At 40.1% G+C, this 20,533-nt stretch overlaps 1 protein-coding gene across 8 annotated transcripts in view; it reads right to left on the reverse strand.

Annotated features, from left to right (window-relative positions):
- RNF38 (ring finger protein 38) overlaps positions 1 to 20,533 on the reverse strand; it is a 123,750-nt gene that overhangs the window by 46,217 nt on the left and 57,000 nt on the right. Inside the window, exons 1-2 of one of the 8 annotated variants that reach the window (XM_059925079.1) lie at positions 12,251 to 12,369; positions 4,580 to 4,627 (exon numbers count right to left, since the gene is read on the reverse strand). The exons of 2 other annotated variants lie outside the window; for them this stretch is intronic. The gene's annotated coding sequence lies outside the window, so the exon portion shown is untranslated. Of the gene's footprint in view, positions 1 to 4,477; positions 4,628 to 10,384; positions 10,448 to 12,250; positions 12,370 to 12,759; positions 12,868 to 20,533 lie in introns of those variants that run through there. 5 more of the 8 variants (XM_059925076.1, XM_059925077.1, XM_059925080.1 and 2 more) reach the window with 5 other exon arrangements.

The following is a 20,533-nucleotide window of genomic DNA, read 5'->3' on the forward strand; positions in this document are numbered from 1 at the left end:
TTTTTGGCTAAAATTTTTATTAAGTCTATAAATTTGCTGGAGAAGAGACATTTTTACAGTAGTCTTTCAGAAATCTAATATATTTCTTTATATGTATAAATCAACAAATTTCAATCACCTAACTTTAGTAAATTTACAAAATAAAGTTATCAAATAGCTGTATTAAGACACGTGCGTGCATGCACACACACATACACACACAGCCCTGAAGAGAAAAGGGAACCCTCCTACACTGTTGGTGGGAATGTAAGTTGGTACAGCCACTATGGAAAACAGTATGGAGGTTCCTCAGAAAACTAAAAACAGAATTACCATACAATCCAGCAATCCCACTCCTGAGCATATATCCAGACAAAACTCTAATTCAAAAAGATACATGCACCCTTACGTTCATAGCAGCATTGTACACAATATCCAAGACATGGAAACAACCTAAATGTCCATCAATAGAAGAACGGATAACGAATATGTGAGGGGGGTGTGTGTGTGTGTGTATACACACACACAAATGGAATACTACCCAGTCATAAAGAAGAACGAAATAATGCCATTTGCAGCAACATGGATGCAACTAGATAATCATGCTAAGTGAAGTCAGAAAGAGAAAGACAAATACCATATGATATCACTAAAGTATGGTACCAATGAACCTATCTACAAAACAGAAACAGACTCACAGACATAGAGAACAGACTTGTGGTTGCCAAGGGGGAGCAGACTGGGGGAGGGGTGGAGTGGGAGGTTGGGGTCAGCAGATGTAAGCTTTTCTATATAGAATGGATAAACAACAAGGTCCTACTGTATAGCACAGAAAACTATATTCAATATCCTATGATAAACCATAATGGAAAAGAATATTAAAAAAAAGAATGTATATATATGTTAAACACACACACACCTGAAATCAAGGGTTGTGCCACACCTGAAATTCAAGTTCCCCACAATGTACATGACTTTTTAATGAAAGCATACAATCTTCAATCACAATCACTGAATTGGTTGGTAGCATGAAACTGTTAGTTTTAAAATTATACGGGGCTGATAGCAAACAGACATGAGGGAATTTTGGGGGGTGCTGAAACTATCCTATATCTTGATTGCAATGGTCCCACGTCTGTATGCGTTTGTCAAAACTCACAGACCTGTACACGGAAAAAGGTGAATTTTACTGTATGTTAATTATACCTTAATTTTAATTTAAAAAAGTTACAGGAGGCACTTTGATTCTAATGTGCATCTACTCAAACCTCTTTTGTAGGGAAAAAAAAAAAACAGAGCAAGAAGTACACAAAGCCACCATTTTTAAAGGAACATTAAAATACCAACTAAATGTACACCAGGAAACACACAAGAATATTCATGGCAGCACTGTTTGTAATGATAATAATACAAAACTGGAGACTACCCAAATGTCCATCAAAAAGAGAAGGGATAAACTACAGTACAGTACATTCATATAAATGCAACGCTAAAAGCTGGAAAATGAATCTACAGGACACAGCCACATGCATCAATATGGATGAATCTAAAAATGACAAAAATACACAAAGTATGATACCATTTATATTAAGTTCAGAAACTAAATAGTACAGTATTGAGGTATACTATATGTGGTAAAAACCACACAGAAAAGCAAAGAGATACTAAACACAAAATTCAACAGAGGTTTACCCAAGGCACAGGTTTGGGACAGCACCTGAATATACTATGGAAGCTTCTAAAACATTGGCAATAGCTGATTTCTTCAGCTAGATGGTGGGTTTTTAAAACTTATACATATGTCTTCTTTATATTTTATAACTTGCATATATGAAATATTTCATAATTTTTAAAATTAAAAAGCACGCAAAATTTGAAAGATTTTGACTAGAGAAACAAGTAAAAAGGAGCAAAGTGCCAAAGTCTTTAATAAACAAGGACAGTGACACAAACTTGGTAAGTAGTGGAGATGAATGATAAAAAGAGATCAAAAACAGGATGAGCTTTTTGTTCAAAGAAGACTGGTGATTAAAAACAAGGATCCAGGAGAGTATCAACACTTTCCTTCACCTCTATGACCATCCTACCTACTAGCCACATACCCAATCCCATGCTTGGAGCAGGAAAAAGCAGTAATTTCTTTACCCTTAGAGAAGGCTACAGGGAAAATGATGTCCTCATAAAAGAGACTAGTTTCAGCTACAATATGGAAGTGGAGAGGGTGCTTTAAGAAAAAAATGGAAGAGGTAGGTGAGTCTGTTTAGAATGGATGGAGTCAAGGGGGAAGGAAAAGCAGGAAGAGTTGGGAGGAAAGGAACTTGGAGGAAAGCCGAGAGAAAACAATGCATTAAGGGAATAACTTTCTGAGGATACGACGTGGCTGCATAGGTTCTCGTTTTTACATGGCAACTAAGTTTTATAAGGATGAGAACCATAACTGGAACTAAGAAATCACACCCAATTATGGTATCAGAATTGGTTGAAGGTATCTGACAATATCTCGAAGGGGATGTGAGAAGGATTTACTTTGCTTCATGTGGAACAGTGGTAGGGTAATAAGTGGGCAAAGAAAATCTCCAGTCTCTCTTGGGAGCAAAGTACATTGAGGGCCTTATTCTAAAGTTAGAGAAAAGTAAGATTTAAGTTAAATTAGGACTATAAATAAAAATTTACCAGTAATACCTTTCACCTTTCTGCAACATCCAAATGGAATTGGGTCTAACTTTTTGGTTTTATTTTCAAAACATGGGTTTAATTCTTTTTAAAAAAATACTAATTAATTTATATATTTATGGTTGCTTGGGTCTTCGTTGCTGCACGCAGGCTTTCTCTAGTTGCGGTGAGCGGGGGCTACTCTTTGTTGCGGTGCACGGGCTTCTCATTGCGGTGGCTTCTCTTGTTGTGGAGCTCTAGGCGCACGGGCTTCAGTAGTTGTGGCGCACGGGCTTAGTTGCTCTGTGGCATGTCGGCATGGATCAGGGCTTGAACCCGTGTCCTCTGCATTGGCAGGCAGATTCTTAACCACTGTGCCACCAGGGAAGTCCCAAAACATGGGTTTAATCTATTGCATTTGGCAGCTACTCTTTGCGTTTAAAGTTAATATTGAGTTAATATTAGCTTAAAGACTCAAAGGAGGTATGGAGAACACAGAAAGTGTCAAATAACTGTTTATTAGTGGCAGTAGCCACGGTACAAAGTCAATTTCTTCCTTAGTTATATTGGTCTATTGCTAAAGATCAAGCTCTTGCAAGCTAATGATGTATCCAAAATGGCAATCAATATGCCATTCAATTCAATACAGATGATGTCTCTTAACATACACTGAACTGTGTTTACAGAATTATCTGTTAATATCCAAAGCTGGTATGATATAGTAGACAAGAAATAGCAAAAGTTGGATTTGAGTTTCTGTTCTGCCAATAACTAGATATGTAATTGGGCATCTCAGCGAGATTCTCTGAGCCTATTTCTTCATCTAGAAAACCATCCAGGACTAGTTTATTATGACGGTTAAAAACAAAAGGAGACAATACACACAAAGCAGAGAACCTGGCACAAATATTAACAAGGAAAGCAGATTAAAGAGCCCTAGATCACCTACACACCTACCCTCAGAAATCCTACACCTCCAACTTAATGTGTCACAAGCACTTCTCTTTCAGAACTAGTCCCAAGTCCCAACCTGTCACTCCCACACAAACAGAAAATGAGCTAGCTCTATCCAAAAGTCCTAGCTTTGATTAGCAACTCTCACTACCTCAGGTTTATATACACATGTACAATTACATGACTTGGCCCACAACCCTAGTATACAAAAGCAATTCTGTAACTTAGTTTCCTTTGTGGTAGTAAGGACTTCCATTACTAAAACTTGCTTCTCTAGGAATAATGGATTGTAAATGTAGTAGCCAATGATTTATGTGAGCACATTCTAGTATTCTTGTTAATAACCTAATGACAGTTTAAATCCATTCATACCTTAATTTGTTTTCATTTTGTATGTAACCAAATTTTTAAACACATTTTACCCACAGGTATAAAAAGTCACAAAAGGCAAGTAACCATGTTTTTTCTTTGAAATATGCATTACCATCAAACTCTGGATGCTAAGCAAATAAGTAGTGATGGCTTTAAAAAATACCTTACATGCTTCCATTTTACCTTCCCTATACAATTTCACATATTCTGTAATATCTTCTACCTTCTTACAGAACTTGACCTATTAGGACAAGTGATTAAGACCAAAAGATCAAAAAACAAGAATATTAAGTGGTCAAATAGCAACAGCAGCTCAAGACAAGACAAACATTCTTCAGAAAAGCTGGCTGAAAAAGTTATGTTAAAGACGCCCTCTAAGAAGAATACTTATTCCCACATACAATAGAAAATAAGAAGTAAGAAGATTCTGAGAATTTTGTTTCAAGCCTTCCTAGAAACAACCTAGAATGTATCTTGTGGCTTTCAGCCCTATGAAGGGAAAGGGTAAATATATAAGAACCTGGAAGAAAGCTTTGAAGTGAGCATCCTCTTGAACGGTAGTGTTCTGATCACTTGGGAGGAGAGGGAACAGGCTCTGAAGTCTCACCCTTTCACAAATCACCTTGTTAGGATGGCCAGGTAGAGGTGCTGAATTGGCCCCGGGAGATATCTGGGAAAAAGAGGGAGAAGAAAAGGATAGTTCATGGCTAGCTGCACCAATGTGGAGAATCATGCCTATGAAGGACAGTCTGGATTTTCTAGGTATTTGATGATTTTGTTAGCAGAGACTGAAAAGAAATAAAAAATTAATCTTAAACATCAAAACAAATATAAGGATGACAAAGGTTGCCTCTGGCAATGGATCTCTCTTATAAAAACTTTCTTTAAAGGCAAAATAGCACTGCTCAAGAACGCAAAGTCCTTCCTATGTTTCCCATATAATATCTATTGATATCTTTTCTGTTGGCATTAATTCTGAAACCCTAAATGATAGATAAGACTTCATGTCAAGAAAACCTGAAGTAAAAATCACTTAAGTACAGAAAGATTAGTGTCTTCCTGGCGATGATTAATTTTTCATTCTCTTTTTAAGCTAACCTTCCAAATGATCATGCAAGGAAAGAGAGATTTCAGAACATCTATGGCAAAATTTCTATAGTGATCACAAGTATAGAAAACAAGATTTTCATTGTGGATATCTCAGCTCTATTCAACACAAACCTAGCAACCTTCCTAATGAATAAAGGACAAGATCATAAGCCTCAAAGTAAATGACTGCATGTTTTAAATGCTTGATGAGATTGTGAGTTAATCCCCTTAAATTCATATGTAAGTATACTTAATCTGTAGTATTTTTGATCACAGACATCATGAGTATCACCTGTTCCACTGTGCTGTGGCATGAACTGCCTTTGGGGGTTAAGGTTTATGTACCCGCTTGTTCCTACACTAAAAACCATGTGCTTTAAGGCTGTCTTGTTTTTAGTTTCATTGCTGCACTCATTCCCTTACATGTTAAGTGTTTATTCTGTGACAGGCACTAAAACAAAAGATAGTCATGATTTCCTACCTTCAAGAAGTATATGCTATAAAAAAGAAACAAAAGCAAATCACTGTATAAAAAAGTATCTTTCTGTGATAATGGTCCATACTGGTGCTTTGGAGAGGTATTGGTAACAGTGTAGTCAAGAAACTACAAAATGTTCAGTGTAACTGGTCAGTAAGGAAGTAGCCAGAGAGGAAGGCAGAGACAAATCATAAAGTGGCATGCTAATTACATGAATAATCCTGCTATAATAACCTTCTTTAGTCCCTTTATACATTTTTGTTTCTGGTTTGCTATGAGCCTGGTAAACAGATAAATGACCAGGCCTGTTGCTAACAGTAAAATTACTTCCAAAGACTTTCCTAGGATTGAAAGCAAAAAACTTGAGGGCAGTAACTTTAGAATTCAGTAGTACTGCTCCACAAAATGTTGTGGACATGAACTAAAGCTTATCTCTGTACTATAAACATGAATGTGCCAATATCCTTTACCACTGTGATGAAGCATGAATGACTGAATCAAGGAATATTTACTTACTGCCTCTTATAAGCAAAGAGCTATGTGAGAAAAGAAAATAAAACATGGATCCCACCCTCAAGGAGCTTATTCTAGTTTAAAAAAAAAAGATGCAAGCAGCCAACTACAGAAAAATGTTTTAAATGCCATAATACAGGCAAAAATTAGAATAGAGGTAGGAGCCTTGGGTTTATCTGAGGGCAAGAGTAGAAAATATTTCAAAGGAAGAAGTATTTTTCACATTCCTGACTCATTCAATGTAAGGAGTGCTTTTGCCACTTTAAAGCAATTCTCTCGTCTCTCAAAATGGTCTGTTCCTTGATGTAGGCTTCATGTTCTTTCTGCAATCTTAAGCTTACACTTTGCACAATAAGTACATTTGAAGAGTGTTTTAACAAGGCCATCTACCTTCAACTATCATACCTAAAGCAGTCTCACAAACTGCTACTACAAGAGCTGGCTGGGAAAACAGATTTCAGTAATATGTAAGTAAAAAATTGGCAAACCCTGGTCCTTGCGGGGGGAAGTGGGAGAGTAGGGGGAGAGAAGGGAAGTGAGAATTCTAAGATGGTCTCCAAGATTCCCACCTCTGGTGTATATCTCTTGTATAATCCATCCCTCCCTGGTATGTGGGCAGGACTGTAAATATGGTGAATTTCATTCCCATGATTAGGTTAAATTATATGACCTAAATTACACAAACCCTTTCACACAGGTGAAGGGATTTTCAAATATAATTAAGATTCCAAGTCACTGAATTCTAAGTTAATCAAAGGGGAGATTACCTTGGGTAGGCCTGACAATCAGAGGAAGTTCTCAAAAGAGAAGTTGAGCCCTTCCTAAAGAGATTCTCCTGCCAACCCTATAGACTAAGCTGCTGTGTTTTGATAAGTCATATGAAGGGGGCCATGTGGTAAGAGACCTGAGGGCACCTAGGAACTGAGAATGGTCACCAGTGGACAGCCAGCAAGAAAGTGGGGGAACCTCAGCCCTATAATCACAAGAACCACATTACACCAACAACAGTGAGCTTGGAAGAGGCCATCAAGTCTCTAATAAAAATCACAGCTCCAGCCAAATAAGACCCTGAACAGAAGACTCTACAGCTAACCCATACCAGGACTTCAATCCATGGAAACTGTGAGATAATAGATTTGTGTTTTAAGCTACTAAATTTGTGGTTATTTGTTACACACAATAGAAAACTAACATAACATACATGTATATAATAGAATAAAAACTGTTGTGCCATACTCAAGGAGTTTCTTCTCCAAAATCTAGCTGTATTAGTTTAATTATGAAAGATGACTTTTTTATCTAAGCAATACAGCAGTTTTTAAAACCTCAATCTGGTAATAGTAAACTTCATGCCAGGAACCAAACTGGGCTTTCTGATCTTTACATACTGCAAGTTAGGGTTAACCAACTTGCTTAAAGGGAAACATCTCATAAACACCAGAGCCATAATTTGAAGCCAAGTCTATCTGGCTCTAAGGTTCAGACTCAACCCACTAAACCACCTTCTAACTGAAGAGTTTGAAAAGTAACATTCTTCTTTATAATCTACCTAGTTGGATTAGTAAGGAACAACTATTCCACAATGCCTATTTAAAGCTATTTTAAACATTTAAAAATAAATGTTTCCTTGTAAGTTGTTTCTGACTTCCACTACTTCCCTAACTCTCCCTCAGTTAAGATTACTGAGGTTATACTATATCTGAAAATCAGTACAGTTCTATTTTTCCCTAACCTACGAACTGCTGAGCATTACAAAGACATGGTAACTTCAGCCTTCTCTCAGGATGCACCTATATTTAAAAAGTCCTGCCATGAAAACATTCCTGAGATGGGACTGAATCTGCAACTCCCTACACTTCTCATTTCTATTGTTTATTTATTTATATACAACTATATGACTAATTCACCCAGCATAACTGTTTTCTGTTTCACAAGACTAGAATTATAGAAAACAGTTTAACCTTTTAAGCAATAACACATTACTATTTTAAGGACATCTTCTGTTTAATGTGTCCTTTCCCTGTCTTGTTAACCATAATATAACCAACAATTTAACCTTTGTGTTACAGTGTAGTATTACTGTTAATGTGGCAAATTGTTGTAGTTATTGTGTTAAAAATAACATTGGACTTAGGTCCACATATTGTCCCAGAACTTGCTTCCTCCAAAATCACTTCTGATGACAGCTTCCTTCATTTACATTTTTCTCATATAAGTGAAGTAGAGGATATACAGGTGTATGATCTCTAGACCAATATTAAATAATGTACTTTCCACAAAATAAATTGCTCAAAAGGCCAAACGGCCTTCTCCAAAATGGCCACATTACTCTCCAGAAAAAAAATTGTTCACTGTTACAAAAGCTGCGTACCATCTGCTCAAAGGCACTCAAATCATAGGCTAACAGACAAAGGGAAAAAAACAAAACAAAAAATGACAAGGTAGGTGCTTGGTCAACGTTGACTCCAACAAGTGCCTTACTCCTCTAGGTCCAAGTCTGGGTACCTAAAAAATGAAGCGGTCGAATCCAAATTATCTGAAAATCCAAATATTATCACTACTTCCATGATGGCAAATATTAATCTCCTGGAAAGTAATCAAGGAGATTTCATTAACAACTTAACAGTTCGAATCTGACAAATTCTGAGATTATATTCCAAAATATGAGAAAAGCCATAAGCACAAATATGTTCATCACATTACAGCAACAATTTAAAAGAGAACTAGAAGTAACCTAAATGTTTAACAAATAAGTATTTGTTAAGTGAGATTATGGTATGTGTGCTTGGCGGACTATTATGCAGTCATTAAACCATTCAAGAACTGGTACTACTTACCGGGGAAGGACCATTACTGTCCAGCAATGGGACCCTCTTTTTTAAAAATAAACTATTATTCCCATTCTTGAGTTAAGGCAAACAACAAAATGGGCCCATGTCTTTCTGGGAACAGAGCAGAACCAGGGCTGGTGAAAATAGCTGAAAGGCTCCACCCTCCTTTCTCACCCCACAGTCCAACAAATTAATGGGAAAGGGGGGAAGGGAGGCACGTGCAACTAAGGAAGTCTCTAACCATTACATGTACCGAGCAGGTGAACATAAAGGTTAGGAAAAGTTAAGACTTACACATTCTTTTAATAAATTTTTCTTTCCTTCACTTCCACAATCCAGATTTGCACGCACAAGGATTATTTTCCCCTCAAGGAAGTATGTCTAAAATCATTTTACTTACTCTGGTAACCTCAAAGTAGATTGCTCTAAACCATCTTTTCAAGATTTATCTCTTAAGGATTACATGGATTTGGAAAATATCTAGACCATGACCAGTCCAAATCAATAAAAAATTTATACATATATACACACACATACACACATTTGAAAAGATGAAGTGTGAGGCTTCCCTGGTGGTGCAGTGGTTGAGAATCTGCCTGCCAATGCAGGGGACACGGGTTCGAGCCCTGGGCTGGGAAGATCCCACATGCCGCGGAGCAACTAGGCCCGTGAGCCACAGCTGCTGAGCCTGCGCGTCTGGAGCCCGTGCTCCGCAACAAGAGAGGCCGCGACACTGAAAGGCCCGCGCACCGCAATGAAGAGTGGCCTCCCCACTTGCCACAACTAGAGAAAGCCCTCACACAGAAACGAAGACCCAACACAGCTAAAAATAAATAAATAAATAAAAAATTAAAAAAAAAAAAAAAATGAACCATCATATGAGTGGTTTATTTAAAAAAAAAAAAAAAAGATGAAGTGTGACTGAGTGCTTTATAAGTCTTACTGAATAAAAGTCACAATTAATTCAAATACTTACTGCATGTCTACCATGTGCTAGATGCTATGAAAACAAAAAGAAATATTTCTTGCCCTCAAAGAGATTCAGTCTAGGGAGGGACAAATTCAACAGGAATAAATGAGGACAACAGGAACCCCTAACATAGAGGGGAGAAGGAAAAGTGTTCAGATCCTTTAAAAAGTAACATGAAATGACAGAAGAGCTAGGGGAAAAATAAGACTGTGTACATGGCCCCTCTTTGTCTACTTGCTCAAAACTCACTCGTTAATTCATTATAGAGTTCAAGCATTTGCTTGATCTACAGATAGACAATGTGATGTTAGGAATCTAACATTTGCTGAACAAATTAACTAGACTACCACTATAGAGTTCAAGTATGTGTTTACAATCCATACACTCTGTCGAGAGAAAACATAAAGCAAGCTATGATTTAACCAAAGATGAACCTACATGAAAACAGATGCCTGATATATGTGGTTAGCAGGAAACAACCAGAAAACTAGTGACTAGACCCAGACACTACACAACAATCACAGGACTAATCAAGAACTACCTTACCGGGGATTCCCTGGTGGCACAGTGGTTAAGAATCCGCCTGCAGGCACAGGTTCGAGCCCTGGTCCGGGAAGATCCCCCATGCCGCGGAGCAACTAAGCCCGTGCGCCGCAACTACTGAGCCCACATGCCAAAACTACTGAAGCCCGCGCACCTAGAGCCCGTGCTCTGCAAAAAGAGAAGCCACCGTAATGAGAAGCCTGCGCACCGCAAAGAAGAGTAGCCCCTGCTCGCCACAACTAGAGAAAGCCCGCGCGCAATAACAATGACCCAACACAGCCAAAAATAAATAAAATAAACAGTCTAGCGATGTAACTAAAAGCCTCATCCAAAGCAACTGCAGAGACACAACAGGTCTACGCTCCACATTATGATGCTAACACATTCAATTATGTCTAACTGTGCCATCCTCTGTCCACCCTTGCTCAAAAATCAGGTTGCTCTAGTAAAGAAAATTCTCAATATTTACTCAGATTAATAACTTCCAACTTAAGTTTAGCTATAAAAATTGGATGGGTATATAAAACTCAACAAGTACAGAAACACACTACCTTCCAGAGTCACAGAAGATATCAGAAGTGGAGGGACCACAGAGAACATTTAAATCCAACTCTCATATTTTACAGATGAGGACTTGAGGAGCACGTGGCTAATTTGTGGCAAAATTTATTCAACTATAGCCTCTCAAGGCTACCAAGTCTTTTAGAAACAAGCCTTACAGAAAATTACAAATATCAACTTAAAATTGAACCCCTATAATGAATAGATTTAAGGTTTAATAGGTTTTCAAAAGTGAAATATACTATGCCAATACATTTATGAGCCAACAAGAGCTGGAGTACATTAAATGATACAATTCCTACTTAAAAATCTAGTCAGTAATTTTCATCTATTTACTGCAAGTATTGCACACATGCCAGCTGCAATGCAACTGATGTGATCCTTATATTTGGTCTTGTATTGTTACTTCTATAGAAGCCCAATTTCTTCCTAATGGAAGACAGAAACAATTTTACTTTGATCCCAACTGTCCCTAGATCCTCATTAAGTTTTGATTTCTTAAAAACTGAGAGAATGGATTTAAAAAAAAATTTAAGACTAGTTACCAGGGCTGCTACCTACTTAAAGGAATTTTGCGGTAACTGTGTTAACAACAGTATCTGCAATCGAGGCCAAATAGTATCCAAAAAGGCCTGCAATTCTAAGGTAATAAACGACTGTGAATGATTTGCATACACTTAAATTTTCGTATACTAAGTGCGCCTCGTAAGAAAAGAGAAAAGGCAATTCAATATTACATTATTCGTTTCTATTTACGGTGCAAGAACTAACATACCCAACTTTTAATGTTAATAGTATACATCATTTTGGAGCATAAAGAAAAAACAAGGTCTTACAAGTCCTACACACGTAAACGAAAACTTTATTCTCTTTGGCCCTCAATACTCTGAAAAACTCTCGGCTCAAAACCAATCTCTTTCATTCTTCAGCCCTGAAAGGAAGAATTCCCATCCCCTGAGAACAAAACGCAGCCTGTTCAGAAACCCGCGGCGTCACAAGGACGGAGACAGGACCCTTCTGACCGGGTTCTGCGTTCTCCTGAGTGACATCATTTCACCTGCGCCTGGGCAAAAAGGGAGGGAGCGAAAGAGCGAGGCCATCTGCCAGACGCGGCGGGCCAGCGCTCCCGAGGGCTGTGCCCGCACCTCCTCGCCTCTGCCTCGGGAACAAAGAGCGCCGGGCGGCCCGGCCGCGCCCCGCTGAACACCAAGCAACCTCATCTCTAGCGCGGCCCCGCAGGCTCCCAACGGCCCAAGGCTCGGCCCGTCCCGCCCTCGTGCGGGAACCAACGGCTGCGGCAGCCAGTACCTGCAAAGGAAGGCTCCGCCCTGCGGGGCTACTCCCGCGGCTCCTCGCCGGGCCACCGCCTCCTATTGTGACCGCTCGTCCAGCCAGCGGCCAGCTTGCCAGATCCTCTGTTCCCGGGCCTTCTCAACCCTGGAACCCGGGCTCCGACCGAGGCGCTATCACGGCGCTTCCTTCCTCCCGGCACCATCACACGGGCCGCGCCAAGAAACGACGGCTGCACGCCCAGAGCTGACAAAAGTCGGCTAACGCCTCGGGGGCTCCATCCTCTCGGCCCCCGCGCCCTAACCGCCCCGGCCGTCGCACGACCCAGCACCGCTGCACGAGGGGGGCCCCGCCCCGCTGCGCCCCTCCCCGGTGCTCGCGGACCGGACGCGCCGGCGCAGTACCCTCCCCTGCGCGCGCAAGCGACGCCCCCCGCCGCTAGGCCGCAAGATGCGCGAGCACACGGCCCTCCCACTTCTCGGGTCTGGGTCGCTCCCACCCCACCCTGCCCCCTCTCCAGAACAAACCTCGCGATCCCAGGGCGCGAGACCGCCAGTCGCTCCGCCCCTTTCCCCCACGGCTGATCGCCGCGCGCTGAGCCCCCTTTGTTTCCACCCGCGGGGGGAGGGGGCGGGGCGGGCTACGTTCGTCCAGGCGCGCGACCCGGACTAGTTCCGGCAACAGAGCCGTCGCGCCGCACCCCTGCGCAGCCCCGCCCCGCCCCCCCGCGCCTGGCGCCCGGAAAGGCTGCCGCTATGCCGGGCCGCGGGCGGGCCGAGTCTACGAGTTCTATGTATTTCTCCCCAAGTGTTCCTGCAAGTCCGTGCGTACCGCCTCCAGAACTCACCCATCAAACAGTAATTGACCTCACTCAAATTCCCAATATAGTATGTATTCATGTGGCCCAAATGTTAGGAATTTTTATTGACGTAGAGAGAGGTGATTTGGCCACGGTGTCTTTGGCCAACGTGTCTCAATGGAGAGGCAGGTTCAAACCCAACTTGTCCTACTGTAAGGCTCAATTAAACAGTTATTCATATTGTGCTGAGGACAGGAAATGAGATAGGTACGAAGACCGAAGCTGGCATGGTGCCTGTCCTAATCACGTTCGAGACCTAAAAGAGGAAGTAAGATCTTCCATAAAAGCGCAATAAATACAAGGACAAAATAGTTTAAATGGTATCGGAGGAAAAGAGGGCAGTCAAGGGGACATTATCGAAGAAGTGGATTTAAAGCAGATAGGAATTATGTCTTCAAGGATGGTGATCATATTTCAGTCCAATCATCAAAAAACCCAGGTTCTGGTTCTTTTGGCATTACTTAAACCAGTCTCCTTCCTGCTGTGGGCCTCAGCTGCCTTCTGTAGAAAATCAGGGAACCAGACTAAAATGATGTTCCAGGACCCTGTGAACCTCTATGCATTGATATGAATAACACGAAAGGGTAATTATTTGTGAACATCTGTCTCCCATATCACACTGGGCGACCTGTTTTGACTCTGTAACCCTAAGGTCTAAACCTACAGCCTGAAATACAACAGCAGGTGCTTAGCAACTGCTGAATTCAAAGTTCCAGCAATAACATCACAGGTTTTTACAACTCCTGGACAAAGAGAGGTTAGAATGAGATAACAGGCCCCCATGAACAAGTCCCCTCCCCCAGCCCCACGCCCCCATTATGTAGCCCAGTTATCTACCTGACTCTTCTCCCAAAGCCCTCTCTGCTGGTCTTCCAAAGCAGCCAATTTGGAGATGATTACATCTAAACTTTTAAGGGTTTTTTTTCCCCTCATTTCACAGTACAGAGTCATAAATCCCAACCACACCTTTAGGTGCATCCAACGTAATCCACTTCTAACATCTGGATCCCCCACAATACCCCCTTTACTGCTGTGGATTCACCTAGCATTACAGATCTTCCAACAGAATCTCAGCTATACAAGCTTCCTTACATAATACAGACCACCCTGAAACAGCTTTTCTTGTTTACTTGGACATGGGCTATGTAATGAGAGGGGGAAATAGAGACAAAAACTGGGAACAGGGAGGGAAATTACCACTTGGAAGCTGTCCAATCCTAAGAGTCAGGTTCCTCAAGTGCTGAATTTCAGCAGCAAATATCTATTACAGTCCTCCAGGGTTCCTAACCCTTAAGCTTATGTGAATTCCCCCTGGGCTTCAGCCAATCCTCTGTCAGGCACTCTTTGAGAACTCTTCTCAAATGGCTGAGATCTTAGTTAACTGGGATCTGAAGGCTTCACTAAGAAGTCTGTCTACATGTAAACAATGCTCCCACACCTCAAGGTTGAATAGTTGGAAATTTGTACTGCAATTTCTTTTCTAATTGATTTTCTTAACCAGAAAATCTGGTACCCTGCTAATAAACACCTGATGAGTGGGTTATGTTTTAAGGTGGGCCACTGACCACCTAATGTGGCAGGAAGTAAATTATACCAGAGCAGTGGCTCAACCCCAGTCCACCTAAAATTCTACTTGGTGTCGGTCCAAAAAGGTGGGAAGCCTTGTTGGAGAGGTGTCCAATGGATCTTTCTGCAATGATGGAAATGTTCAACATCTGCAGCATCCAAAGGGTAGCCATTAGCTACATACATATAGCTACTGAGTGAGCACCTGAAATGGGGCTAGTGCAACTAATGCATTAACCAGGATTGTTTAAATAGTCACATGTGGCTAGGGGACAGTACAGCACTTGTGTGAAAAGTAGTTGCTTGTAGCAAGAACTTTTGAGAATTCTGACTCCAAGACTGTCCTTTAAAATTCGTTTTCATAACAGAAATGAAAACTGTGAATGCCTACTAAAAACTTCTTCCTGGGGTACCTAAGTCATTTAAGTCCCCTCAACTTCTAAAATAAAAATATACCAATATGTTGCTTACCAAACAGGAAGATACTGCAGTTCCTTCAAATGTATCTGGTCACTGGGATTGTCTACCCTGGTGCCCTACCAGTCTAACACATGGGAATGACAGCTGAGATTTTTTTATTGGGCAGCATGGGATCCAGAGATAAATTAGGTGGTATTGATATCTTTACAATATTGAATCTTCAATCTGTAAGTAAGATGAACCCTTCTATTTACCCAAGTTGTTGATTTTTTCAATAATGCTTCACAGTTTTCTGTAGAGGTCTTGCACATTTGTTCTAGGGTCTATTCTAGGTTTTATATATAATTATTAATTATAATAGTTTTGTTAATTTTTTTTCAGTTTTCTACGTATACAGTCCTGTTGGCAGAAAATGACTCTTCAATTTCTTTCTTTCCAACGTGTTTTCCTCTTGTCTGCACTTGCTAGGACCTCCAGTACAATGCTAAATAGATACAGTGAGAGCATGCATCTTCGTCTTATTCCAAAACTGGAAAGCTTCCAACATTTCACCATTAAGTATGGTGTTGGCCGTAGGTTTTTTGTAGATTCCTTTAGCAAATCAAGGGAGTTCTTTTTTATTTCAAATTTGTTAAAAGTTTATCATAAAATGGATATTTAATTTCATCAAAATTTTCTGTATATGAGATAATCATGGATTTTCTGTTACTGGGTTTACCTTGATTGTTTTTTGGAGGTTAAACCAATTTTACATTCCTAATAAAATCATGTCATATTGCACTACTCTTTTTATATATTGTTGGATTTGGTTTGCTTTTTACATCTGTGTTCTTAAGTGAGATTAGCTATTATTTTCCATTTTTTGTAATGTCCTTATCAAGTTTTGTTACAGATATTATGCTAGCCTCAGAAAATGAATCACAGAGTATTCTCTTTTTCTATTCTCTACAAGAGTTTCTGTAAGATTGGTGTTATGCCTCCTTTAAATGTTTGGTAGAATTTGCTGGTTAGCTATCTGAACTTGGAATTAGATTTCTTTAGTAGTTATGGATTTCTTGTCAGATTTTCTGTCTTTTCCTTATTTCTTTTTTATTTTATTATTTTTTTTATTTTTTATTTTTTTTGGCCGCACCGAGCAGCATGCGAGATCTTAGTTCCCCGACAAGGGATCGAACCCATGCCCCCTGCATTGGAAGCATGGAGTCTTAACGAACTAGACCACCAGGGAAGTCCCTTTTCCTTATTCCTAACAAAAGAAAAACAATTATAATCTTAGGACATATATAAGGAAGATCTCATTCTGAAACTCACAGGCAACAAGAGAAAAAAATAGATAAATTGGATTACTTCAAAATGAAAACATCAGTGCAACAGAGTGAAAAGGCAACCTATGGAACAGGAGAAAATATTTGCAAATCATGTCTGATAAGAGGTTAATATCCAGAATATATGAAGAACTACAACCAAACAAAATCCAAAACCTGATTATAAAATGGGTAAAGCACTGAAATAGACACTTCTCCAAAGACGTACAAATGTCCAGTAAGCACATGAAAATATGTTCAACATCACTAGTCAGGAGGGAAATACAAATCAAAACCACAATGAGTTACTACCTCACACTCATTAGGATGGCTACTATTAAACAAAACAAGTAAAAACAGAAAACGACAAGTGGTGACAAGGATGTGGAAAAACTGGAATCCTTGCGCACTCCTGATGGGAATGTAAAATGGTGCAGTCACTTTGGAAAACAAAATAGTGGTTCCTCAAAACATTAAAAATAGAAAAAAAAAAAAAGAAAGAAAGAAATGATCTAGCAATTCCACTTCTAGGCATATACCCAAAAGAGTTGAAAGCAGGGTCTAAAAGAGATATTTGTGCACCTATGTTCCAGCAGCATTATTCACAATAGCCAAAACATGGAAGCAACCCAAGTGGCCATCCATGGATGAATAAACAAAATGTATTATACACATACAATGGAATATTATTCAGCCTTTAAAAGGAAGGAAGTTCTGAGGCATGCTACAACATGGATGAACTTTGACAACATTATGCTAAGTCAGTCACAAAAAGACTTCACTTGTATGAGGTACATAGAGCACTCAAATTCAGAGACAGAAATTAGAAGGGCGACTGCCAAGGGTTGGGGGGAGAAGAGAATGAATTATTGTTTAACGGATATAGTTTGCATTTTGCAACATAAAAGAGTTCTACAGATTGGCTGTACGATGTGAATGTACTTATTAACACTACTGAACTGTACACCTAAAAATGGTTAAGATGGTACATTTTATATTGCAGATTTTACCACAATTTTTAAAAATTCTTATCACAACAGGAAAAGGGATATTTAAAAAAATATAACATCACTCTTTGCTTAAAACCTTCCAAAGGCTTCCATAATACACAGAATTGAAACTTCTTCCCTGGCTTACCAAGATCCACTTGATCTAGTCTGTGCCTACCCCTTCAACCTCATCTCATACCACCACTTCCTCCCTCATCCACCTTGCTTGGGCACATCAGCTTTCCTTCTGTTTGTTTCAATTTCTAGCCTTATGGCCTTTGCACTAGCTGTTTCCTCTCCCTAGCATGTTCTCCTATGGCCCAGATTTTCTCGATTTGTTCTTTTCCATCTGTCAGATCTTAGCTTGTCACCTTCTTAAAGGCCTTCCCTAACACCTAATCTAGAGTAGCCAACTGCCCAATTACTTGCACAGTGCTTAAGAGTATCTGATTATTTACTGGTTTACATATACAGTTCATTTTCTGTCCCATCCACAAAAAATAAGCACCCAAAGAACAAGGACCTTCTTTGTCAGTCTTTTCACCATGGTAACCTGGTGACTCAATTATCCCTGGCACATAGTAGGCACTTACAAGTATTTGCTGAATGAATAAATGCACAATTTTTAAAAAATGACCTAAAGCTCCACAATTAAAGACAAGTTAAATAAATTACCATGAACCCTTATGGTGGAACATTATGTAGACATTTTAACTGATGTTTCATGTATATATAATGTGCAGATTATATTTTTCAAGATGGCCATGAAACGTTCTCCCATCCTTCATTCTCTTCTTATTATGTAGACATTCCTCCCCAGTGGTAGGATTGATGCTCCCTCCTCTTGAATTTGGGCAGGCCTGTAACTATGGTGGAAGTGAAGCTTTGTGACTTCTGAAGTTAGGTCATAAAAGGCCATACAGCACCTGTGTGGTCCTCTTGGGACAGTCACTCTTAGAATCAAAGCTACCATACTGTGAGGAAGCCCATGCTACATATAGGTGCTCAGGCTGAGGGCCCCAGTTGAAGTCCCAGCTGACAACCAGCATCAACCATCAGACATGTGAGTGAAGACATCGAGATGACTCCAACCTTAGCCACCATCTGACTGCAACTGCATGAGAAATTCCAAGCAAGAGCCCACCTAGCTGAGCACAGGAAACCCCAGAACCATGAAAGATACTAAAAGATATGCTTTGCACCACTGAGTTTTAGGATAATTAATTACACAGCCATAGATAATCAGTGCTTTAGTTTTAACCATCCAGAGAATGCAAAGAAAAATTTGAAGAAAAAAATGTATGTTAAGAGTGTTATCTATTGAAAGATGGTACGGTTACTTATGACATATTCTATTTCCCCACATTTCCCTAATGGAACACATGTAACGATATAATACGAGGCATATGGACTTCCCTGGTGGTCCAGTGGTTAAGAATCCACCTGCCAATGCAGGGGACACAGGTTTGAGCCCTGGTCCGGGAAGATCCCACATGCCGCAGAGCAACTAAGCCTGTGTGCCACAACTACTGAGCCTGCGCTCTAGAGCCCGTGAGCCACAACTACTGCAGCCCTCGTGCCTAGAGGCTGTGCTCCACGACAAAGAGAAGCCACCGCAATGAGAAGCACGACGAAGAGTAGCCCCCGCTCACCGCAACTAGAGAAAGCCCGCGCGCAGCAACGAAGACCCAAGGCAGCAAGCAAGCAAGCAATAAATAAATAAATAAATAAAATAATAATAATATGAGGCATAGGGAGATTTTTTAAGCACAAGGGGCAAGAACAATAAAAGGACCTTTAACTGACATTTTTTAACTGACCAGAGAAGATTTAGGAATGGCCAATAAACATATAAAAAGATACTCAGCATAGTTAGTCACTAGAGAAATGCAAATTAAAACCGCAATAAGATGCCACTTCACACTCATTACAGTGGCTATAATTTAAAAGACAACTAGGGGCTTCCCTGGTGGCGCAGTGGTTAAGAATCCACTGGCTAAAAAAAAAAAAAAAGAATCCACTGGCTAATGCAGGGGACACCGGTTCGAGCCCTGGTCCGGAAAGATCCCACATGCCGCGGAGCAACTAAGCCCGTGCGCCACAACTACTGAGCCTGCACTCTAGAGCCCGCAAGCCACAACTACTGAGCCCGTGTGCCACAACTACTGAAGCCCGTGTGCCTAGAGCCCGTGCTCTGCAACAAGAGAAGCCACCGCAATGAGAAGCCCGTGCACCGCAACGAAGAGTAGCCCCCGCTTGCTCCAACTAGAGAAAGCTGCACACAGCAACAAAGAGCCAAAGCAGCAATCAATCAATCAGTCGATCTATAAAAGACAACCAGGAAAAAAGTATTGGCATATATGTGAAGAAACTGGAACCCTCAAGCATTTGTTGGAATGCAAAATGGTGCAGCCACTTTGGAAAAGTTTGGCAGATCCTCAAAGTGTTAAAATCATGTGAAAACAAAAACATACTCACAGGCAAATGTTCACAGCAGTGTTATTCACAATAACCAAAGTATGCAAACAAATATCCACTAACTGGGGAATTGATAAACAAAATGTGCTAGATCCACACAATGGAATATTATTCACCCATAAAAAGGAATGAAGTACTGATTTATGCTACAACATAGACAAACCCATGAAATCATCATGCTAAGTGAGAGAAGCCAGACACAAAAGGCCACATATTGTGTGATTAGAACAGGCAAATCCATAGAGACAGAAAGATTAGTGGTTGCCTGGAGCTGGTGGGAAGGAATAATGGGGAGTGATTGTTAATGGGTATAGGTTTTTTGGGGGGTGGTGGTGATAAGTGTTCTAAAATTAGATAGTAGAGATAGATAAACAATTCCTTGAATATACTAAAAACCACTGTTTGCAAAGATGAAAAATATTTTACACAAATATAATTTTTAAAAATCTGGTTAATACTAAAATTCCAATTGCTGTTACTTCTGGGGAGAGGGATTGAAGGTAGTGCTGCATATCTTTTTACAATCAACATGTAATTTTTTAAAAAACTAAAAACTTAAAAGATTAAGACAAAAGGAAGTATATAGTCATGGAAGAAAAACCAGTAGCACATTTCCCATCTTTCTGAAAGCAGTCTGTGTGGGAATACCTGTACACAAATTGGATTGGTACCATCTTCCATGACA

This window comes from Balaenoptera ricei, chromosome 6 (genome assembly GCF_028023285.1).
Source record: "Balaenoptera ricei isolate mBalRic1 chromosome 6, mBalRic1.hap2, whole genome shotgun sequence".
NCBI lineage: Eukaryota > Metazoa > Chordata > Mammalia > Artiodactyla > Balaenopteridae > Balaenoptera > Balaenoptera ricei.